Source organism: Propithecus coquereli, unplaced genomic scaffold (assembly GCF_000956105.1).
Source record: "Propithecus coquereli isolate 6110/MARCELLA unplaced genomic scaffold, Pcoq_1.0 Scaffold482, whole genome shotgun sequence".
NCBI lineage: Eukaryota > Metazoa > Chordata > Mammalia > Primates > Indriidae > Propithecus > Propithecus coquereli.
The window spans coordinates 707037-732442 of record NW_012150641.1 but is presented as its reverse complement, the minus strand read 5'-3'; the positions used below and the strand labels follow the sequence as shown (position 1 = coordinate 732442).

The following is a 25406-nucleotide window of genomic DNA, read 5'->3' as shown; positions in this document are numbered from 1 at the left end:
CTGTGTGGCTTCCGAGAAACTAGGTCGTTAAAGACGGTGCATCTATTAATACTACCTCATTTGCTAGAAGATTTGCCCTTGGAGCTCTGAGCCATTGTGTTAAGAAATCTGACTGTCTGTCCATCTGGAGGTTTCCATGGTGTGAGAAAGCCTAAGCCACATGGAGAGGCCACTTGTGGGCACTCTGGCTTACAGTTCCTGTCCCCAGCTGTTCATGTCTTCCCAGCTAAGGCTCCCGGCATCACTGAACACAGAGAAGCCATCCTCATTGTGCCCAGCCCAAGTTCCTGACCCACGGAATCCGTGTGCATAATAAAATGGTTGCAGTCTTATGCCACTACATTTTGGGGTAGTTTGTTTAGTTTGTTACACAACAACAGTATCTGGAACATACACATCTGCTGTAGGCCCCACACCCTGACAGGGACCAAGCCACATGCCCAGAAGCCACCGGATCATGTGTTCAGAAAAGCCCCATCGGAAAAGCTAGAAAAGCAAGAAAGAAAACTCCTCCACCAGGCATCTAATACGGTCACAGTAATTCAAGGATCGAAGGGCCTTAGAGGCTGTCCAACCTAAGTTTGTTTACACAAATAAAAACCTTTCTTGTCAAGCGAATAGGACCACAAGATCCTTTGCAGGATGCCGTGGTAGCTGCAAAGACGACTAACACACTGTCCCCTTCATTTCAAACACCGAGCTTCACAGATGCCAGCGTGGATGCCGCCACGTTCTGAGGACTAGGATGGTCCCAGAGGCGCACCAGGCCCACCCTGCCTCAGGACCTTTGCACTGGCTGTTCCCTTGCCTGGTCTGCTCTCCTCCCAGATGTCTGCTTGGCTCACTCCTTCATGTCTTTCCAGCCTTATGCTCTCAGCGGGGGCTCCCGGCAAGCCCCACCTCTGGCACATCTGCTCTACTTTTTCCCACATCTGTCACCAGTGGTGACAGATAAAAGAGAAGGACGGCACACCTGGCCTGGCTGAGACGGGGCTGCTGCTTTTCTCACATGGGTCAGAAACTGGCCCGAGCCGAGGTCTAGGGCTGGCTGGGAGCTTCGCCTGGGAGGCTCATTAGGTTAAAACAGGCCCTTAGATGAATCCTTGCTCCTCTGGTCATCTCATCTCTTGGAAGGTTGAGGAAGCGATGAGGAAAACTACTATTCTATCTTCTGTCTTTAATTCTGACTGAGAACAATGAAAGGTTCCCAAAATAGGGGTGAGAGGAAAACGGGGAGAAAATGACCACACGAGCTCAGAGTTTGTAGTCATCATGGAAGATAATGCTATATACAGAGTCAGACCCAAGTCACAGACTATGAAAACACACTTCTAAGAGGCTGAGGATCAGAGAGGATGGCTTAACAGGGAAGGAAAGCTCTGAGAATTAAATCTGCAGGCACAGTCCTGCAGTATCACAAGGGAGAAGGGAGGGCAGGATGGCGCCGGGCAGTGTGACTTCCGGGGGCCATATGCAAAGATGGATGCAAGGCCTGCAAGTGAGAATGATGTACAAGAGTGAGAGCAGGGATGTCATGCAAGCAAGGTGTGAGAAAAACACTGCAGATATCGCAAAGGGTGGGTACAGTTGTCTTCGGATCCCAAGCCAGGAGAGATCAGGCTAACTGCTCAGGACAGTGACAGATGCCTGAGAGGAAACAGGACTCCGCTGTTATTTTGCCTTCATCTTTTTTCTCAAGAATGGCTACCCCACTGGAAAGTAGGGATGAAAGCCTGTTTATTTAGTCAACAGAACACATGTATTGAGGGTCTATTATTTGAGGGACTTCACTAGGCATGGGGAGTCCAGAGATGTCACAGAGCCCATGATCAGGGGCAAGGCAGACCCATGAGTGGTCACCACACAAGGTGGTGGGAGCAACAAAAAAATATGGAAAAGATGGACAACCCAACAGAAAAATGGGCCAAAGACTTGAACAGACACTTCACAGAGGAGGATGTCCAAATGGCCACTACACATATGCAAAGGTGCTCGATTTCATCAGTCATAAGAGAAATGCAAATTAAAACTACAAGGTGATAGCACCACACACCAACTAGAATGGCCAGAATGGAAAAAATGGAAAACACTAAGCATCTGTGAGGATGTGAAGCAATGTGAACACTCACAACTGCTGGTGGGAATGTAAGTGTGTGCGACCACTTTCCAAGTGGAAAACCCCTTAGCAGTCCCTACTGACGCTCAACCTGTGCCTGCCCCGTGACCCGGCAAGTCCATGCCTAGATATATACCCAAAGCAGCTGCACCAAAAAGTTCAGAGAGGCACCATCCAAAATAACCTCCCATCTAGAAACTACCCAGTGGGCTAGATGTCCCACTGGAGATTAATATGGGCCAGATGCAATAGGAACTTGGATAAATGCCACATCAATTGGCAAAGCTTCTCCAAAACTCTTCAGAAAATGGAAGGAGGAGCTGCCCTGGGTGAGATTCAGGCATGGTGGTGGAAAAATAGACAGAGGTAAGAGGCAGGGGATAGCATGGCTCCTTTAGCCCTACTGCAGGACAAGGCATGCCACGGCGCACACGGGGAGATGAAGCTGCGTGGGCTGGCGTGGGGACCTGGGAACGGCCTTACATGCCAAGCTAAGTGCTTAAGGGCTTACTCAAGGGCCATGTGGAGCCATTTCTAACTTCTGAGCTGGCAAATGTCACACTGGCCTCGGGATTTAAAAGATAAAACCAGCCATGGGCGAGAAGTAGACTGGGGGAGAAGGGTCCGATACAGGAGGGACCGAAGTCAAACAGGGAGCCTTGCCGCTTAAAATGAGCTCAGGACTGCAGAGGAGGACAAAGGCATCTCAGAGTCATAAAGAAACTTGAGGTCGTGAAAGGGAACTGCTACTGATTATCTTTGAAGAATCAGAGAAAATGAAAGATGTGTAAGAGAAAGAGACACTAGCAAGGGCTGTCCTCATCTGGAGACAAGAAAAAAGTAGAATCCTGGACACTTTCTCTACACAGTTGTGGACACTAAGGAAAGGACCCAGGAAGCACCAACAGCTAAAAGGGATACGGACTCGCTGACTAAGCAGGTAATACAAGAGAATGCCACAAAACAGCGCATCTGAATTTTAGCAAGTCTCGCTACAGTCTCCTGACAATGTAGAAAATGTGAGCTGATCGATAACACAGACGGACGGACGGACGGCTTCATCACTGGCTTAATGACTTCAGCCAAAGGGGGTTGAGTAGCTTCATCTGCAGGAACAACTCCCCTAAAATGCCAGAAAACTCTGCTTTTGGTCCTTTATAGCATGCCATTTTAAAAAGTGTGGTAAAATATATACAATATAAAATTTACCATTTTAACCATTTTTAAGTGTACAGTTCAGTGGCGTTACGTACATTCACATTGTTGTGTAGCCATCCCCACCATTTATCTACAGAACTTTTTCATCTTCCCAAACTAAAACTCTGTACTCAATAAACATTAACTCCCCACATCTCTCCCCTCAACCTCTGGTAACCTCTATCTATTTTCTGTCTCTATGAGTTTGACGACTCTAGGTAGCTCATATACGTGAAATCATAGTATTATTTGTCCTTTTGGGTCTGGCTTATTTCACTTAGCATAATGTCCTCAGGTTTATGTTGTAGCATGTGTCGAAATCTCATTCCTTTCTAAGGATGAGGATGAATAATAATCCATTGTGTGTGTGTGTATGTATATATATATACACACACACATATACTTTTTTTTACCCATTCATCCGTTGATGGACATTTGGGCTAATTCCACCTTTTGGTACAGCATGCTAGTTTTTATTAATGGTTTTCAATAGGACTTAGAAGCCACACTCACTCCACAACAGAAGGGATAAAGAACATTTATGTGACAGTGAAGATTCACAAAGATCTCAAACTAGTACAGTTCAGATGTGGATGAGACTCATAATTGTCCTTCCATATCCACTCTCCTTTCTTCTACAGTAATATAACTCTTAGAAATTTTAGATCGCATTCCCCAGATACTCTTGTAACTAAGTGTGGCCACATTCTGGCTATTGGAATATGAATAGACATTGATAAGTGTGATTTCCAAATGCTTTATAAAGGAAGAGACACGCCTCCCCTTCCCCTTTCCTCCTCTTGCTAGCTGGAATGCAGATGTGATGGCAATTACTAGAGCAACCAGCCTGGAGCATGAGATGAAAGCTACATGTTAAGGAAGGCAGAGCAACAATTTAGAAGGAACCTTGGCTCCCAGCCTATTAAGCTATTGTGTAAAGTCTGGATTATTTATGCTCAGACTGTTATATGAGAGAGAAATAAACCTCTATCTTGTTTAAGCCACTATTATTTTGGGTCTCTCCAATTCAACAGAGAAACCTCTAAATAGACCAACTAATATTTTAGTCAATGCTGATTTTTCTAATAAGCAAAATTATGTTTTCATTCATTTGTTACAGTGTCATTTAGATACAGCTGGTGGATTTTCCCCAAATTTGTAGACTATGTTTTATGGTCAGACTTAGATAAAGTCCATGTGATGTACCCAAAATTCCCTTGTAAGGGACACCTCATAAAAGGTGAAGTCATCGTCTAGAGAAGCAGCACAGATTTCCTGTATGGTGTGCCCACCTCTGTGTACCCTACTTTAGGAGGAGCAGCAGCAGGGATCGAGTTATTTAAAGGCCAGACATTCTTTGGAGCAAACTGGGTTGGCCCAGCTAATATTGAAGCAATTCAAGCTGAAATGTTTTAGTAAACAAATTAGAGATAACTTCTTACTAGCCAATAAGAAGTTACCATGAGAATATATTATGGGCATTACAAAACTTTCCTCCTTAGAAGAGATCAAACAGATTAGTGAAAAATAATGTCCCCACCTCCATCTACCAAGCAGATATTAGGAATAACACAGCCAATGAGAAATACTCTCCCATCTTTGAAAATGTGGGATGGGTTATGGGTTGGAGTCCCAGGGGAGATGGGACTCTCTTAAGGGACTGGGCTCTGGACCCAAGGTGGGATTGTGGCTGTGACCACATGACAACCGTGGGCCCAGCTCAATCCCTTCAACATTCCCTGGACAGAAGCCTCGATAGGAACCCAGTAGAGTTGAGCCATGGCCCCAAAAGGGGCAATCTCAGCCAGCTACGTCCATCTCAGAGGAGAGCGCTGGACCGTGGTAGCATGGTATGTTGGGCCAAAAGTGGGAGAACAAGGGAATGGGAAGTTGGTGACACCTCCTTCTTCATCCATTGCATCCAATGCACAGTCCGGCATTGAGGGCTTGCTTCTCAATGTTCGTCTAGCTGACTCAGGTACCTTCTAGGACAACCTCCTGACCCAACTCCCAAGTATCTCACACGCCTTGGTCCTGAGCTCCTGAGCCTCACTAGCTCAGAAACGTGTTTTCCTGCCACCTACACAAGGCCAGTCCTCATTCAACTCCACTCTTCATCTCCCTCATCCACCCCACCCTTAGGCTGGCTGCTGCCTCTCTCAAGTAGGAGGTTTATTATTAGGTTCTTTAAAGGGCCACACCCTTATTTTCCTCCCTTCGCACTTTATAGCAAACCTCCTTACACAAACCACTGTCAGCACATCATGCCCCACGAGCCAGTATGTCGCCTTTGCATCTGGGCCCTGCAGCTGGGCACGCTGCATCCTTTCTCTCATGGGTTCAGGAAAACAACTTCAGGTCCTCAGAAGCCAGACGGTGAGGGCAGGCCCCATCTTTGGATCACCCACTCTTGGATCACCCAATCACTAAAGAGGGAACATGGAGCATATTCCTGTCCCCAGGGCCAGGAGAGCCTCAGGCACCTTCCCAGACCTTTCCAGATGCTTGTACTGGGCCCAAGAGACCAGGGGCTCTGGACACAAGCTTGTGTTCCTGTGGGTGTTATACCAGTGGTTCCAGGCTGGCAGTGGGTGCCCCAGGACTGCCACAGCCCTTTGAGGAGTCAGAGAGGTGGGTATCAGCCCTCTTGGCCCATTTCTCAGGTGTGCATGGAGAGGACTGTCACTCTCCTTTGTGGATGAACTCTGAACCAAGTGTTCTCTCTCCTGGGGAGTCATTTCTGCTGCTCCCTCCTTTCCCCACAAAGCCCTCTTTCCTTTCCCAGGCATAACTCCCCTTCGAAAAAAAGGAAAAAGGCAAAAAAAACAAAAAGAACCTTGTCCTTGCTTACTCTGATCCATGCTCCCGGCTTGGGAGTGAGAAAAGGAAGTCTTTTTGCTCTAAAGAGTTCCACGTTAGACCAGTAGGGAGGGTCACACGCAAAAATCCTTTGTATTTTTGCCACTTGTAAAGAACAATATGCAAATCAATAAAAATTGTTAGTAATACTTTACTTGCTCCCAATTTTTAAACCTGAGTCGTACATCTCCCTTGTCCTCCTGCAGGGTCGAGTAGGCCAGGCACCCCCTGGGAATGTTTGCAGAATCCCCGGAAATTTCCCAAGTGTTTCTTTGCCTCACTCCCCCTGAAAACACAGCTCCTGATTGCCCCACAGCCTGCCCGGTAGGCGGGACAGGAAGCCCCTCTGCCTTGTCAACACCATGTCGAAAACAGACACTTCCCCAGGATCCTGTGCAGAAGCTGTCACCAGACTGGGAGTGGCTTGCTGGGGGGAGGTTCCCCAGGGCTTCCCCTGCCCTCAAACTTAGAGAACTACTCATCGTAAATCTAACTAAAGCAGAGGGTGGTAAGAGGATTCCCAAGGAGAGGGGTCTCAGCATCCGGGGTTTGCCAGGAGCTCACAGGGTCTGAAGCAGCCCAGAGGAGGACATCTGTCCTGTCCTGAACTGGAAGGCAAAGCCACAGGTGTCCGAAGCCCCTTCAGATGCCCACAGAAGGCCAGCGAGATGCCTGGAGGGTACAGTCCCTGAGGGAAGTATGATTGAACCCCATAAAGATCTCAGATGTGGGGCAGCCCATCCTTCCAGGTCATCGGCCATCCAAGGCTCCTCTGGGCTGGCAGCTCTGCCAGGTAATCACTCACTCGCAAACACTGGCTGAACACCACCAGGGCTGGCCCCCACTAAGCGCTGGGGAGTCAGCGTTCAACAAAATGGTTGGGAAGGTTTCCTCATCAGGAAGGGGATGAGAGAGGTGAGAATACATGTTAGGCCTTGGGGGAAATGAGTCAGGCAATCTGGCTGGAGGAGAGCATGAGAATTCGTGGAGAAAAAGTCAGACTCAACTTTGACAGCTAACCAGAAAACTCAGGATGCTGGACTTTCCCTGTGCAGTGGGTGCCAGCAAAGGCTTCCGAACATCATGATAAAGAAGAGTCTCCCGATGAAGCGAGGAAGAGCCTGTGGCCCGAAAGGCCCACCAGCAGGCATATGGTGAGGAAAGCTGAATTGGGTGGCTGGGAGAACAATGGGGAAGTGAGAGAAGCAAGGCCCATGGGGAAGGAAGCACCGTCAAAACCAGCTGGAGAGTGGAGAACAAGGAGGATGGAGGGAGGACACGGAGACGACCCCAAGGGTCTAAGAGTCAGAAATGGGAAGTCTGGAGAGGACGCCTGCTTTGTGGATGCAGAGGCGGGCTCTGGACATTTGCTTAAGTTGAAACATCCAAGTGAAAATAACCAGCATGTCCTTGGAGACAAGGCTTTGAGTGACAGAGCCAAGCAGATCCAAGGAAGGCAAGAAGAGCCAAAAGAGGAATGGCTAGAGGTGTGAGTGGGCAGAGAAAAGGCTCCAGGTGTGTGCATTAGGCATCAAACACTATGGAAACTTCAAAAAGAGATGCAGGTTGGGAAGAGACCATTGGAACTTGCCATTACAAAGCCACCTGTGACGTTAGAGGAAGCCGTCCAACAGGAGCATGGACTGGAGGGAGGGCGGCAGTCACCGTAGTCTGAAGAGGGACTCAGAGTCACTGAAAGCCCTGCCATCAGGCAGCTGCTCAAGGGAAGAAGCAGGTCCTGTCTCTGCTCAGCCCACCACAGCAGCTCCTACAAGACGACTCTCAGAGAGCAGGCTTTGAAAACTTGCAGGTGGTCAGAATCATAGGGTCCATTTGGTCCAGGAGGAAACAGGCTCAGAGAGACTGTCTGAGGAGGCAACTAGGGACCAGCACTAGAGAGCACGTCTTCTATGCCATCCTGCAGGCCTGCAGTCCCCAACCCCCAGGCCACAGACCAGTACCGGTTCGTAGCCTGTTAGCAACCAGGCCGCACAGCAGGAGGTGAGCAGCAGGCGGGAAGGAGAAGCTTCATCTGTATTTACAGCCGCTCCCCATCACTCGCATCACTGCATAAGCTCCACCTCCTGTCAGATCAACTGTGGCATTACATTCTCATAGGAGTGTGAACCCTTCTGTAAACTGCGCATCCAAGGGAGCTAGGCTGCACGCTCCTTATGAGAATCTAATGCCTGATGATCTGAGGTGGAGCTGAGGCGGTGATGCTAGCGCTGGGGAGTGGCTACAAATAGAGATTATCATTAGCAGAGAGGTTTGACTGCACAATAAATGTAATGTGCTTGAATCATCCCAAAACCATCCCCCTGCCCCCCAGTCCATGGAAAAATTGTCTTCCATGAAACCAGTGCCAAAAAAGTTGGGGACTGCTGCTGTAGGCTGCACATCACACCACAGCCCCCTGTGTTCTCTGAAGCACAAACAGGCCAAGGAGAGCTCTGAGATTTTCATTTTCTCAAAATGAAACTCCCAAGATGTCAGTACAGAAGTGAATGCAAAATGCAAAGGCCTATGATATGTTGGCTCGAAAACCCTAAAAATAAGAGGCCACTAACCAGCTCAACCTGGAGGTTAGGGAGTTTGGCCCTGGGAGCCAATCTGGGACACCCACAGAGGAAGGCGATTCTGGAGTGGGGCTCAAATAGTTTATTTCACCAGGTGTCAGAAGGAGCCAAGAACAAGACACTCCAAGCAAAGCCCATGCTCCCAGCATAGGATGTCAGCAAGTATCCCCGAGTCCAGTGTGGGAATGGGGTGTCTCACCATGGATGCCTGTGGTTTTCTAATGGCCAAGGTGCTCCTGCTCTGGGCAAATGGGCTGTGAAGCAGGACTGCGGGATTTCAAGGGAACTGCCCAGCTTTGGGATTTGTTTATTCAAGGCCACTGAACTTCTTAAATTCAAATTATGTTCTTGGAACAACCAATGTTTATACAACCAGTCAGACATGCCCACTATGATTTAGAGAACTAGAGACTTTTAGACATAGAGCTATCTCGGTCTACATTCTCACAGCTACCGTTTCTGTAATATCTGACATGTGTTTTCCTTGAATGCTTCTCTCGACGGGGAACTCACTACCACAGGGCCACCCATCCCATTGTTGATCTGCTCTGAATTTCTCTAAGATCTTCCTTATAGTGAGCTGCTGTCTATTTCCTTACAATTTCCCCTCATTGATCCCTTTTCCATCCTGGAGAATGACCCCCATGGAGCAGGTCATCACCTTTTCCGCAGGACACTGCTCTTCAAATATCTGAGGACAGATACTACTTCTTCCCTGTCTTCTCTTCTTAGAGAAAAACACCTCTACTTCTTTAATCATTTCATATTATGTCATCACCATCTTGGTCGCCTTTCTCTGGGTGTAAAGTGGTGGCTCAGCATCCCAGCTAAATGTAGCACCTGGCATCGAACTGCCTTCTAGACAGATCTGCCCAGCTCAGTGTGGAAATGAGCCTTCCTGCAAGTTGAAGGGCAGAGACAGTGAGGTCTCACAGGCCCTAGCCGCTGGCTGTTGGAAGCCGAGAATCAAAGATGATGCTCAGGCGTCAGTGTGGGAACACTGAGGTTTATAGGTGCGTACCTGGGAGGACTGAGGAAGAGAGAAGAGAAGAAAGCTTGGGAGGCAGGAAGCCAAGAACCCAGCAGCAGAGGATTCAAGACCAGGGCTGTTCTTCCAACTTCCAACAAACAGATCAGTCTCTGGCTCTATAAGCTATCCCAGGGCACAGAGGAAAATGAAATGCTTCCAAAATCATTTTGCAAAGCCAGTATACCAAAAACTGACAAGAGCAGCAAAGAAAAGGAAAATAGAGGCCAAACTGACTTGTGAATATAGATGCAAAAGTCCTAAAGAAGATCACAGCAAACCAAATCCAGCACCGCATTAAAAGAATAAGCCACCTTGACCAAATTGTGTTTATTCCAGAAATGCGCAGAGGGCTCAATCTGAGGAAGTTAATGATATAATGTGTCACATAAATCTATCACAAGGTGAAAGAACACAAGAATTTCCTAGTAGATGCTTTAAAAAAGTATTTGACAAACTTAACGTCCATTCTTGCTTTTAAAAATCCCTAGAAATGAGGAATTGAAGAAAACCTCCTTCACATGTGGCACTCTACGTCAAGGCATTGGTTCGAAAGAACAGTGATAACACTAAAGAAACGAAGCCCAAAGCTCGCGCCATTCCCTGGGAACTCGGGAGGCTGCAGACTTCTGTGCTAAGGAGACAGCAACAGCTGCCTCTCTGACCCCTGGACTGTCGCTATTCACGCAAGTGGCCACAAACGCAACATGTTCTCTGTCTCTCAGTCCTAGCCTTAAATCTAGTTCCCTGGTTGGGGGGCAGAGCAGAAGGGCTTCTTGTCGGGGCTCCGCCAGCAAACATAATGCTCTTCAGTCATCCTGGAAATGGGGTCGGTTCAAAGCCTGGTGGGAAATCCAGAAAGTGTGCACGTGGTGGTAGCTCAGTGTGCACCAGGGAGCTCGGCCCCCAGCCCACCTCTGGGGAGTTCTCACCAGTGAGCCACTGGTGGCATTCTCTACACAGTCTTCATGATCCATCGTCACCCCCAGCTTGCCTCTGACAGTAGCGTCCTCCGTGGGGAGCTGTGCTGGGGGTTACCCAAAGAAATCAGCACAGGGAAAGTTGCACTTTCCAGAACAGGGATTATTAGCTTGGGTTCCTTGGTGGACTGCAGAGGCCTAAGAAGACCCTGGAATTTTATGCAAAATTTGAGAGAGAGAGAAAGCGTGAGCGAGAGCATGCACTCATTTGCATGCACACGTGTGCTTATGGGGATGGGGGTGGGGGGAGATGATTCATCACTTTCATCACTTTTTCAAAGGGGCCCACTATCTAGACAGACTTCGAGACCCTCCTCGAAGAGCTGGAAATGTAGATGTGATCTATCTAATGCAGAAAACACAAGGAAGGAGGAGGTTGGCTGCCTCGGCCAGGCTGGGAGGAAGTGGCTGTGTGGGGATTTGCCTGACAAGAGCTAAACCACCAAGCCACGCAGGGACAAATGCTCAGACCAAAAACCCAGTGATACGTCTGCATAGACTTCATGGTGCTGGGAGATGGCTTTGGGTGGAGAAGGATGTGGGAACTGAACAGATGACTTCTTAGATGAGACAGAAATCCGGATCTGGGTTTCTGAACCCTACCAGAACAGCAGCCCCTAAGACAGACAGAACAAAGGCCCCGCAGTCAACGCAGTGGAGTTTTCTGTGGATGGAACTCCCTTAGCTGTTGATGGAGACGTGCACGTGCAGAGGGGCATGCTCCCTGGCAACGGGCAGTGGAAAGGAAAAGGGACCCCCACAATAGTGTTTATGTCCTTAATGCCCATAAATTGGACCTTGGCATATGGGAGAGGCAGAGGAGTATGGGAATGCATCCCTGGTCTATGCCAGACACGGAGCTGGGCACTTGTCACTTGTCAAGCAGTGATGTTCTCCTGCTCACAGGAGAGGAAGCCCACATACCCCACAGAGTTACTGCAGAGAATGCCTGAGAAAATGCACCCAACGAGACTTTAGCAAGTGTTCACCAAATGATAGATATCATCATCATCATCATTGTTTTCTTTTATTTCATCTCTCTCAAGTCTCACTCAAGTATGACTTCAGGGAAGGCCTTCCTTAGTTCTCAAACTGTATTAGGCTCCCTTCCCAAAATCTCCCTGTGTCCCGTAATTCTCACAATTGCAATTAAACAATGTGTGTGTTGCGTGTCCTGCCCACTAGGCTCTGAGTTCCATGAGTGCGCGAACACGGTCTGTCTTGCTTCGCATCCTCGGAGCCGAGCACGTGGAGAAGGTGTGCTCCATCCAAAAGCGTTGAGCGAAGGAGCTGAATATTAGAGGTTGGGGAGGCTGCAGAAGGCTTCGAGTGCCGCACTTTCATCTTACAGACGGGGAAACCGCACCCAGACAGGCACACGGAGACCGAGCCAAGTTCACGTGGCCAGGCGCGGAGGAGCCAGGCGGAAACAAGGCCCCCTGGCTCCATGTACGGCAGGATCCTAGAAAGCACCTTCAGCCCTCACACCTCAGCCCTGCCCCCACAGGGAAACCACACAAGCTTATTTGCCTAAGTCGACAACAGCAACAAGATGAGACTCTGGAGGACACCGAAATGAAAAGCAGGCCACTCCCTTCTGCCCCAGTCCCAGCCCCCCACCCCAGCCTGCGTTCATCCCTGTTGCTAGGTGTGAACTTCTTGCCTATGAGATCCCAGTGAGTTTCCTGGCGATAGCTTGATGCCTTACGCTGAGCATTAGGTGACTGCAGTGAGCAGGCCATCGCTAGGCCACGTCACTGGTCAGACCCTTTAGGCCAGGGCGGCCGGGGCTATGGCAGGAGCACGCAGAAAGCATGATGAGGACAGAAGGAGGGCTCAGTGCTGTAGGGTGAGGAGGGGAGTGGGGATGGATTCAGAACACAAGGCTTGAGGCAGACACTGAAGGAGGAATGGGCAGCTCACCAGGCAGGAAGAGGGGAAGGGCAATCGGGGACCAGGAACAGCACATGTTAAGGCACAGAAGTCTGACCGAGCTCCAAGAGAGACAGCAGGAGGGGTGGACCTGGGCTGGGTGGTGGGAGGCCTTGCTAGCCGTGGCTAGAGGGCAATGCAGCTCTGCAGGGTTCTCAGCTGGAAAGTAACGTGCTCAGCTATCTCATGGGACCTCACCCTGGCAGCAGGAGAGAAGCTGGAGGCCAGAGGCAGGAGTCTCCCACTGAAGCCAGACTCTGAGGCCCAAAGTCTAGCACCCCAGGTGGCAGACTTAGAAGACTCAAGAAGGACCCAGTATCTGTTTTGTGCCACAAAAATCATCCACTTCTTCCCATTCATCGGCCACCACCCAGCTATGACTGGCTTATCCAGAAGTCACATAACTGATAACCTCAAATATCCAGAACCAGCTGCTAGTCGAGAAGCAAGCAAGCAAATAAACAAAAACACCTGGATGGCCCCAAAGTCATGCACCACACGGCATGCACTTGGGACCCACAGGAACACACAGGCTACCACTCAGGCTTGGTCACCTCTGATCAAAAACACATGCCAGAGTCAGCCCAGCTCTGGCACTTGCTAGTCATGAGGGCTTGGCCCTCAATTTCCTTATCTGTATAATGGGTGCAATTAGCTGTAGCCACCTCAGAGTGCGGCTGTGAAGATTCAAGGATATGATGTACTTAGCACCATGGCCAATACCATGAAATCATGGCCAAAGGGGAAAGGGGCAGAAAGAAGTATGAAGAACAAGGGACCACAAATGTGTGCTGAGCAGACAGTCCCAGGGTACAAAAGAGAACAGCAGGCTAGAACCATTTGATAAAGTTTTCAGGAAATTATTAAATCATACCCAATGTGCTCTATTTATAAAGGTAAACAACACATTTTTCAAAGATTTCCTTTAAAACTAGATATAGTGAAAAGTTTTGGTGCTTAGAAAGTAGAGCTACTGGAAAAATTAATGTATGCAAATTATGAGAATGACATAATTCTATGTGTACCTAAAGCAGACCCAAATCTGTATAACATATATTGTATTTAATAGAATCTAAGGTGCCATCAACTGCAAGAGGCAACATTGTTTTGTGTGCCACTAAGGAAGAAATATTGCTGCCTATTAAAATCATAAGATGCCATAGACACTAAGAGTCACCTTGATTTCAGAGTTGCTAAAATGTGAAAATATATACATCTTCAAATTGATGAAATATCCTAATACGTAATATGTGTTTGCTAAGGGAGTGTACCATCTTCCCTTTGGGCAGAAGTCAGATGTAGTCTTTCCTTTGTCCCCCAATCAATGCCAGAGACCCAAAAATCAAACCAAATGCCATTTCCTTGACCTGTTGATAATCACTCTATCTTGCCCCTCTAGAAGTTTCCTCTCTTAAAAATACTGATTCAGGCTTTCAGCCCACCAGCTGAGGCCAAATAGGTCTTCTGGTTCACAGGGCTCCCACAGGGCCAGCCAGCTCAGCCCCTTGGGGTGAGCGCCTTGGAATGAAGGCCAAGGCAGCACAGCTTGAGTGCTCTGTGGAAACCAAGCTGGGGCTTCCAAACTCTAGGCTGCCCAGGCACAAAGGCTCCTGGCTTCCTCTCCACTGCCACTCCTCAGCCAGCAGGCCTCTGACCAATGACTGACCTGGGAGTGGGGGGCAGCCTGCACCCCCTGCCTTCTCATCCTCATGCCACCATCACCCCCAAAGACCCTTGTTGCCCAGTACCCCTGTTAGCTTCCACCCTACTATTCTTGAAAGAAACAAAAAGCAGTACATGGGAGGGAGGAAAGGGAAATGGAAGGCAGAGGTGTTCTGCTTCCACTGCAGCTTGGGAGGGAAGATAATGAACCATTCCTCCCTTAAGCTGGAGATAAGAGGAGGGCGGTTCTTAAAACCCCAATGATGCCCAGCACACAAAGACCCCGAGCCTTCCTGCCCCACAGTCCTGGCTATTTGGGCTTCAAAAAGCAGGGGAGGGTGCCCTGAAGCAGGAAGAGAGAGCTTGACCATACAAAACTGTCTCCTTTGTCTTCCATGACCCCCTAGGTGAAGACCCACACCACCAAGGCCACACTGAGGAAGCACAGAAGCCCTCTTTCTACAAACATGCATGGAGCCCCTCCCATGTGCAGCTGCTCTCATCACACTTGCCTCATTTAATTTTCCACATAGCCCTCCGGGTCACTATGAGAGCCCATTTTACAGATTAGGAGACTGAGGCTGGGAGAGGAGCAGTAAAGATGCTGAAGGGCCTGGCTGGAACTCAGGTCTGTTTTCCACATAACACATGGTTCCCTAGCAATGGTTCAGCATCATCACTCAAGAAGCTCATTAAAATTTTTGCAAAATACAGATTCCAGCCCCCACCCCTGGAAAGCTGTGTTGTAGCGCTGGGGCCTGGAGAACACTCCAGGAGAGCTCTGGGAACCAGCGCCTTACAGGTGGTCCTGAGGGCAGGAGGAAGGCAAGCTGGGTGAGAAGACACAGCAATCCAGAAAGGACCCTCCAGGCAGACTTGACTTACTTTTAGCCCTCATTTTGCCTAAACCCCCCTCTCCTTTCTGCTCCGGGGCTGGTTAACTCACCTTATACCACATCCTGCTGCTTTCATCTCGCCTTCCTTTTCCCTCTGAACAATCTCCTTCCTCCTACTGACCTGAACTTCTTGTGTATTTACCCTGGGCCTAGGACGGGGCAGCATGCAAGCACGCACGCGCGTCCACACACACGCACACACAGAGTCACGCGGGGACACGCGGCGTGTAAACAGGGATCCTCCGACAGCACAAAGCGAACAGTTCTCTACAACAGCAGCCACTCTCTGGAGGCCCAGCACCCTAACTAGAGGGGCATGCCGAGGCTCGGCGAAGGTGGGCATTTCCACGACTCCCAGGTTCTGATGGCAAAGGACTCCTGAAGACCACGCTCACCGAGAGAGCTCCCAGCCGGAGGGGGCAGCGTCCCTGACCCCACAACACAGGGCGGCCTGTGACGGAGGCAGGAGGCTGGCTGCGGACACACTCAGTTGCATAGAGGCGTCCAGCAGTGGCTACCAAGATAATGAAGCACGGTCCCCGGGACGCCCCTTCCGTCTCCGGGAGTATCTGTCACGGGGGTTTGCAGACCCAGTGCCCCCGCGGTGGGCCCTATGCAGGAAGACAGCAGGACCTGTCCAGCCTGCCTGCTGCAGCGGCTGCTCTCAGAGCCCACCGCTCCCCGACGGCCCCAGCCCGCTCCGGCTCTGCCTGGAGCTCCCACACGTGCCCTCTGCACCCGTCCCTGCTGCCCAGCCACACACCTGCACTCCCCGCCGGGCGCCGAGCCCCTCTTTAGCAGCGACTCCCTGCAATCCGAGTGGCCGTCGGGACCATCGCGCTCCAGCTGCAGCCGCGCACAAGACCGGGTATCTAACGAGGCTCCGCTCCTCGGGCGGGCAGCGGGCAGCGGGCGGGGCGGGGCCTCGGGGGCGGGGCTTGCTCGGGGCGGGGCCTGGGGGGGGCTGTCCGTCTAGCCGGCCTCTCCCGCCACCTGGTGGCCGGGCCGTGTCAGCCAGGTGCGGACTGGCCCAGGCATCCTAGGGGTCAAGCTCAGGAGCCCGCCAAGCATCTGAGATGCATCCCCTTTTCCCCACCTCCCAACCCCCCACCCAGGCTCTGAGCGCTCCTGCCCTCGGAAGGAACAGACCCTGATCGATGCATGGCTGTGGCCAGGGGGACGCCAGCGTCGAGCACCAGCGACCCCACAGGAGTAAGGTGAGGCTCTGCCAAGGGGGTGGAAGCGGGGCTTTGGCTCCTCCGGAGAGGTGGGCGGTGCAGGGAGAGAGGCTTGGGGTGGGGGCTTCGGGGAAAGAGGAGAAAGAGGAAGCTCCGACGAGCTGCTTCCTTCTCTCTCTGCGACCCAGCGCCCCACTTCCTCCTCCTACTTCTATTTTCTTTGGGTGCTCTTAACCCTTAAAATGCCTGCACCCCTGCTGTGCGGATGGGCACCTCGACCCCCACCCTTCTGCAGAACCTTCCTAGAAATACCAATCCCGACTTTCAGCACTGCTCTTCCAGCCTTTGGTCTGATTTCCCCCCTTCCCTCACCAGCGCCAGGGTCGCCATCACTTCAGGGACTATGTCACTTCAGCCTGGTCCAAGCCCCTGGGGTGGGGTGGGGTCCTGTCTCCAGGGTCAAGCCCTCTGCTTGCCTGGCCCTTTCTCCCCGCAGACAACATAGCAGACGTCACTATACCATGAGTTGGAAGGATTCCCCAGGGAATCCCACAAGTCACTGCACTTCCCTGTGCCTCAGTTTCCCCATTTACAAAATGGGGATAAGAAGGTTGGCTACTTGCTCAGTTAGTACTTTAGTTTAGGGTTAACAAAGGGCAAAGCTGAAATTTCCACTTCCACTATGAATGGGACTCTGTGTCACAACATCTATCTGTTGGAGGCGTGCAGACTCAACCACAGGGTCATACGTTACTGTTGGTCAAAAGCCGCAGCCCTACCTGAGGCTTTGAGAGATGTGAACATCAATGGCTTTTCTTTTCCTGACTCTCTAAATACCAAGAAAATGCAACTTCCCCAAATGGATAGAAACAGAAAGTACCCTTGGGCAAACACGGAGGACTGGTTGCAGCCATCGTTAGAGATGGGAAGGAACTCGGACCCATCAAGTAAGTGCCTTTCCTACTCCTCGCCCACCACCTGCCCCCACCACCACCCCTTCACAGAGAAGGTCCAGCTTGATGAGGGTGGGCAAGGACTCCAGTCTTCTGTCCTCCAGTCGTCTGTCCTCCCAGTCCCTACTTTTGCCACCACAGAAATACAGGCATTTGGAGAAGAGAAGAGGGAAGGTGGAGACAGCCCAGAGGTGGCCAGGGTAGGGAGGAAGGGGTAGAACTGCTCTGGAATCAGGAATCAAGTAGTAAGAAAGACACGGTACATGCCATATCAAAACACGTTTTAAAATTTTTTTAATTATAATTTTAATAATATATTTATGAGGAAGGTTGTTCAGATTCTTTTTTTGAGACAGAGTCTCACACTGTTGTCCTGAGTAGCGTGCAGTGGCGTCATTATATTAATATCTCACTGCAACCTCCAACCCCTGGGCTCAAGAGACCCTCCTACCTTAGCCTCCCGAGTAGCTGGGACCACAGGCGCACTTCACAATGCCCAGCTGATTTTTTCCTTTTTGGTAGAGATGGGATCTCACTCTTGCTCAGGCTGGTCTCAGACTCCTGAGCTCAAGGGATCCTCCCACCTCAGCCTCCCAGAGTGCTAGGATTACAGGTGTGAGCCACCACACCCGGCCTAGGAGAGCACTTTGAAAGGCAAAGAACCTGCCAGAGAAGTTATGCGATGCTTGACTTCTTCCATATCCTTGGTGTTCCTAAAACTGAAGATGGAGGAAAGCTCCAACAGAGTTGCTTATTAGAGCTCACTCCCAGGGAGCTGAGCATCCCACAAAGCCAGCTTGTTCCCATTCCGCATCCCCTCAGCGGTGGGCATTCTCTTCTCCACCAGCAGCTGTGACCCAGATGTTGAGCTTGTATGTTATTCCCCCTCCGACACTGGGTTCTGTCTCCCTGCGCCTAGAGGGTGGGCCACTGATCATCTGATCAGCACCTGACACCTACCCATCCTCTTTTATTTCCCACCTCCCCAGAGTGGCTTGGAAAGACTCTGGAAGGTGCATCTGTCACTTGTCAGGCACTTAATTGTGTGCCGCTTTGTACAGCTCTTTTGCTGCTTTGTTTTTAAAATATATGCCTATTTGTAATTGCTCTACTTCCTTTCACTGCCTAATGTTTTCAAAGAGGAGTCTACCCCTGTCCCCACTTCCTCATCTTACATTTATTCAATTCTCTGAAAAAAAGTCACCAGGGAAATCCCAAATGCCAACTCCAATGGTTTCATTTTCTTACCTCACTGCAGCATTTGACGCCACCCCCTCTTGAAAATTCCCCCCTTGGCTTCTCCTCCTCCACCTCTGACCACTGGTTCTGTTTGCTTTTTCTGGCTTCACTTTCTTCCTCATCCCTTAAACACTGCAATGCTTGAGGTTTTAAATAAGGCTGCTCCCTGGGCAATCTCATCCATTCCCGTCACACTGATCCCTCCCAAATCTAGAGCCCAGACTTGAGCTCCAGGTCTCCAGTTCCAAGTGCTTTCTGCACTTCTATACCTGGACCATCAATCCAAAGACACCTTAATCACCCCATGCCCTAAAATGCACTCCTCATCTTTCTCCCAAACTCCTTCTCTCACCTATCTCAGTTGACATCTTTACTATCCATAGCATTTCAACACCAGAAACCATGCTATACAAGTAACTTATATCCAGAATATGTAAAGAATTCCTACAACTCAAAAGTAACAAAGACAAACAATGCAATTTTTAAGTGGGCAAAAGACTTGGACACTTCACAAAAGACTTGGACACTTCCATTTATATGAAGTTCAAGAACCAGCACACTGGTCTATGGTGATTAGGAGTCAGAATGGTGGGTATCATGGGCTAGAGGAGCAGTTTAACTGGGAGTTATATGAATAGCTACTACACACATAAAAAACTGCTCAAATATTTAATCATTGGAGAATTGCAAATTAAAGTTGTGAGTTACCTCTTTACAGCCATTAGAATAGCTAAAATTAAGACTGAAAACACAAGGATATAGAGCAACTGGAACACTGCATGTATTGCTTGCAGGAGTGTACAATGGCACAACAACTTTGGAAAACTGGCAGAGTCTAATAAAGTTAAATATACATCAACCTATGACCCAGCAATTCTACTCTTAGGTATATATCCAAGATAAATTAAATGTGTATGTCCATGCAAACATATATATGAATGATTATAACTGCTTTATTCATAATAGCCCAAACTAGAAACACCCCAAATATCATTATTAGTATAATGCATTAAAAATATTATAGGATATTCATACAATGGAATGCTACTCTGCAATGCAAAGGAATAAAGTTCCGATGCATGTATCAGCATGGATGAATCTCACAAACATCATGTTGAGCAAAAGCAGCCAGACACAAGAGAAAATATACTTCGTGATTCCATTTATGTGAAGTTCAAGAATCAGCAAACTAGTCTGTGGTGACTAGGAGTCAGAATGGTGGGTATCTTGAGGGAGGGGAGCAGTTTAACTGGAAACAGGGCATGGGTGAACTTTTCCAGGGTGGTAGGTATGTTTGTCTGGATGGTGGTTAGGTGGTGTGTACATATGAAAAAGTATGTTCGCTTAAAAGTTGCATGTCCTGCTCTTTGTAAAGTATATCTCAGTACATAAAACATGGGAAAAGAAAAGTCCACAATGGACGTTCATATCCCTGTCCCCGTCTTCACTCTGACCCCTCTGCCTAGACTAGAATGTCTCTCTGCACTTAGTCACTGACTACTCATAGTGTATCCTGGTGATCAGCAGAACCCCCTCAATTGCCACCCCTGGATAAACACAGACTCCCTCTGGTACAGATGAGCAAACAGAGAAAAACCCATGATAGGAAAACACAAAAAGATTCAGACTTTCAAAAGAAAGGGACGTGATCAGATGAAATTAGTATTCTTTGAAACTAAATTTCCACAAATGGAAGGAGAAAAACATTTGTTAAATATTTCTCATTCATGTTTTCAACGATATTGTGGAGGATATTGCATCTATAAGTGTAGTGAATTGAATCATTAAGAAATTATGAACTGGCCACAGGCAGTGGCTCAGGCTTTTAATCCCAGCACTTTGGGAAGCTGAGGAGGGAGGATCATTTGAGCCCAGGAGTTACAGTGAGCTATGATTGTGCCACTGCACTCTAGCCTGGGTGACGGAGAGAGACCTTGTCTCTAAAAAAAAAACAAACAAATGAACAAAAAAGACAGAAAAGAAAACCATATTTTGACTACATTATATAGGGCTAAAGACAAAAAGAACTGTGTTTGTCTTGCTGCTTAAGGGGTCTGCCCTCCGTTTAGTAAGTGTATTTCTCACAGAGCAATGGGTTAGCAATTCTGAAACTCTTTTATGTATATACGAAGATCGAACAAATAAGTAAATATAGTGTAAATAATGAAAGCCAGATTTTTCAGTGTTGATGAAAGAAGTTACAAATATGAAAAAGCAGAAGGCTAGAATGAATTTTGTGGTATTAGACTAGAATTCGAGATACCCGTATGTACTCGAGATTTTTAAGAGGTAGATAGAGACACAGATAGATATATAGATAAGTAGATATATATGTATGTATATTTCCTAGCTCTGTCTGCTGAAGGAGCCTAGACGTAATGGTATCCCACTAGCAATGAACACACCTAGCCTCTAGATCTTGGTTTCTAAATATCATTCTCCAATAAAAGGAACCAGGGCTTCTTGGAGAAATGGCTGATTGAAGGGCCAAAATGGGAAAAACAAGATGAATCTAGAACATCTTATGGTACTAGAAAGTAATGAAGTGCTCGAAAAATGATTGTGGCTTGTCAAAAGAACACAGGAACCAACTTGAGGGGGCTCCCAATGGCCAAATCCAAAACAAGTTTAGTAACACAGTAGACAATGATAGTTATGGATTATAGCCTATAGAATAAAATAAATATCCTGACATAAAAATTGAATATATAAATAAATAGGGGAGAAGAGACAGCCAACCTTTCCTTACAGTACAGTAGAATTCCAATGAATAAATGTAGAAGGAATGATGGAAGCAGAAAATCACCATTCGGTAATCATCACAGTGATAAGTTGTGCAAGCTAGAATTATCAATGCATGTCAAATGTAGTGGGCAAAAGTATTATGATACTTTTTTATTTTCTTTCTATTTTTTTTTTTTTGAGACGGAGTCTCCATCTGTTGCCCGGGCTAGAGTGCCATGACGTCAGCCTAGCTCACAGCAACCTCAAACCCCTGGGCTCAAGCGATCCTTTCTGCCTCAGCCTCCCGAGCAGCTGGGACTACAGGCATGCGCCACCATGCCTGGCTAATTTTTTCTATGTTTTTAATTGTCCAACTAATTTCTTTCTTTTTTTTTTTTTTTTTTTTAAGTAGAGACAGGGTCTGGCTCTTGCTGAGGCTGGTCTCGAACTCCTGAGCTCAAATGATCTGCCCTCCTCAGCCTCCCAGAGTGCTAGGATTACAGGTGTGAGCCACCGTGCCCGGCCAAAAGTATTATGATAAATGGTGCTATGATCTGAATGTTTATGCCCCTCCCCCCCCCCGCCCTGGTCAAATTCATCTGTTGAAACCTAACTTCCAAGGTGATGGTATTAGAAAGTAGGGCATTTGGGGTGGTGATTAGGTCATGAGGGTGGAGCCCTCATGATTGGGATTAGTGCCCACATGAAAAGAGGCCCAAGGTAACTGCTCCTCGTCTTGGGAGGCACCATATGCGTTCACAGCTACAAGATGCTGTCTGTGAGGAACAGGTCCTCCCTCCCCAGACATCAAATCTTCCAGCACCTTGATCCTGGACTTCCCAGACTCCAGAACTGTGAGAAGTAAATGTTTGTTGTTTAGAGGCTACCAGTGTGTGGTATTGTTGTTAGAGCAGCCCAATCAGACGAAGGCAAATGGGATATTTGCTTAAAGTGGCTCCCCACAAAATACTTACTAGTTACAAAGGGAAAATGGAAACTTTACGGTGGAGAAACCAGACAGACACTCCCTTAACCAAGTGAACAAAGTTAACATTATCTTAATGATATATAGCAACAACATTCCTCTCGTGATCTGATGCACGGAGAAAGGCACATCGTTTCTGTGGCATTCTTGCCAAAAATATCATACATCGATCAATCCTGAGAAACCATCAGACTAACCCAAACAGAGGGACATTCTACAAAAGCTTCCACAGTGTCAAGGTTGGGAAACAAAGGCTGAGGGTCTGTCACAGATGGTCACATAATACTTAAATGCAAGGAGGGATTCTGGATTGGATCCTGGGCCAGAAAAAGGACAGATAGTGGGACTATTGGCAAAATTTGAATTAAGTCTGTAGATTGGTTAATAGTATTGCATCAGTATTAATTTCCTGATTTCAATAACCATGCTTTGTTATATATGGTGCTAATATTTGGGGAAGCTATGTAAAAGGTTTATGGTGACTCTATGTTTGCAAGTTTTTTGTAAATCCAAAATTATTTCAAAAGATAAACTTAAAAAAGCAAAAATTAAAAGTTGCCAACCTTACAAACTTTTGGAAAACTTCCCATTTCATTTTAACCCAATACTAATACTTAAAAAGAAAACTGTGAGACACATTCTTCTCTGTGACACAGATGTAAAATCTGAAATAAAATAAGTGCAAATTGTAACCAGCCTTTACTTAAAATAGTAATATGCCATGACAAAGTAGGGTGTGTTCAGAGAATGCCAACATCCTGGATAGGCCCAAAGGGATGCGGACATACTCGAGGCCTCAACTGGACTGGTCACTCACAAGTGTCCACTGTGTGCCTTGATCTCGCTTAAAGTCAGGGGCCTGCAAGGAGAGGTGATGCATGGGCCCTGGGGTGCAAGATGGGGAGTGGCCTCCCATGGAAGTTCCAGAATATCAACATGGAAGAGGCTTAGGGTCAGGTTGGCATCTGAACCTTATGGGGAGCTTGCGGGAGAAGCAAAAATACATTTTTTTATTGGAGCTGAGCCACTGAGTCAGAGGGTGAGGAGGAACACACCATGGCTCTGGCCCCTGGTAGACTTGAGCAAAAGCATTGCTTTGAAATCGCAAAGCCTTGCACCCTAGGGAGCACAGGGAGACTGACCCTGGCAAAGTCACCACTGTGAGACCGCCCTGGGGACCCTGAGGAATAATTGGGGAGGCTTTGAAGGACGCTGGAGGATCTGGAGCAGGGATCAGAAACTCAAATATCCCCAAGGGCCAGACAGGTCAAACTCAGGGGCAGAACTGGTGAGATGGAGTTCACTTAACATGTTATGACATTTCATAATGCATTGTTTATACTCCGTCCTCCTGAAATCAACCCTGTTGAAATTTCACTCCTTTTTTTCCTGGTGCAATAAGGTTTTCTTTCCCCATGCAGCTTTTCCATAGTCTTATGAATTTCACTTCTGGTGACATCTTACATCTCATTTTCTCAACAGACACACTTTGCATATTAAACATATAGGAATATTCTTCACTTCCACCAAGAAATATGCTTGCCCCATTTCTCTTGAAGCACATGGCCCTCTTGGCCTCTTTTATTTTTTCCACATTTACTAGATATGATTGCAAGAAATATTTCCCTTTCACCTGATTTCGTCATAAGAAAAACGATTGCACAAATACAAAAACTGGCAACTGATCTTTGACCCTGACATCTAGTAAACAATAGGGTATGGTGACAATAGTTATGGTGACAATAGGGTATGGAGAGGATGCTAATGAGGTAAATGGGGAAACCTGTAAGGTCCCCCCTGTCACTTCAGGGCCCAGCTCCAGCCCACTGTGGCCATGTGGAAATGCAGGGTCAGCATGGCCAGATCTTATGATTTTTAAAGATAAATCAGAAATTGGAATTCTAATCTGAAATCTCTGGATTTTTAAATGCTGGCAACTAATTCAAAACAGTATTCTAAAATCCCTTGCAGGCCAAACTAGACATGACCTACTGGCTTTCAGTTTGTGACATCTGTTCTATATTATACAGGTGGGAGCATGCACCAGTGAAACCTGAGTTATTTCTGTTAATGTGAGCTAATTTGTTCCCACTGGCTGGGAGACACTTCATTTATATAAAGAGGGATCAATGGAAAAGTTTATTAATGTTGTTCATCACATGAATAGGACACAGGAGAAGAACTGTCTAATTATCCTGATAAGATGCTCCCTGATGAAAACTCTTTGTGACTAGGAATAAAAGGAAACTTTGTCAACATGATAAGTGATATCTATCTCAATCCAACAGACAATGTGATACCTAATGATGACTTGGAATGAGGGACAGATATAGTTCTTAATAACAAAGGCATTCCTATGAAAATGAAGAGCAAAACAAGGGTGCTCATGACTGAATAGTTTCAACACTATTCTGAAATTCAAAGCAAAACAATAAGAGAAGAAAATAAGAGGTATAAATTTGAGAAGAAAAAGTCAAGTTTATCATTATTTGCAAATGATATGATTGTCTACCTGAGAAATCCTAGCTAATGCACTGAGAAATGTTTAGAACTAATAAGAGAGTTCAGTAAAGTAGCTGGACACAAAAATAAATATATGAAATTTAATAATTTTCCATAGCCTAACAATGATCAAATAGAAAATATAACAGAAAATAGAGCTCATTCACCCCAACAACAAAAATGGCTAGGAATAGGAAACTCAGGGGACACAGAATAGCCAAAACAATCTTAAAAAGAAGAACAAAGTTGGAGGACTTACACTTCCTGATTTTAAGACTCACCACAAAGATACAGTAATCATGATGATGTGGTCCTGCCATAAGAACAGACATATACAGCAGTGGAATAAATCATTGAGAATCCAGAAATAAACCCTCACATTTACAGTCAAATAATTTTTGACAAGGGTGCCAAGACAATTCAAAGTGGGGGAAAAAATGTCTTTTCAACAAATCGTGCTGAGACAACTGGACATCCATATGCAAAATTGTGAAACTGTCCCTAGCATATACCATATACAAAAGTTAACTCAGAATGGATCAAAGACCTAAATGTAAGTGCTAAAACTATAAAACTC

At 47.4% G+C, this 25406-nt stretch overlaps 1 protein-coding gene across 1 annotated transcript in view; it reads right to left on the bottom strand.

Moving 5' to 3' along the window:
- Positions 1-16106, bottom strand: part of PIK3R5 (phosphoinositide-3-kinase, regulatory subunit 5) — a 74926-nt gene extending 58820 nt beyond the window's left edge. The window contains exon 1 of the mRNA XM_012655740.1: positions 16012-16106. The gene's annotated coding sequence lies outside the window, so the exon portion shown is untranslated. The remainder of the gene's footprint in view (positions 1-16011) is intronic.
- Positions 16107-25406: the final 9300 nt, after the last annotated feature.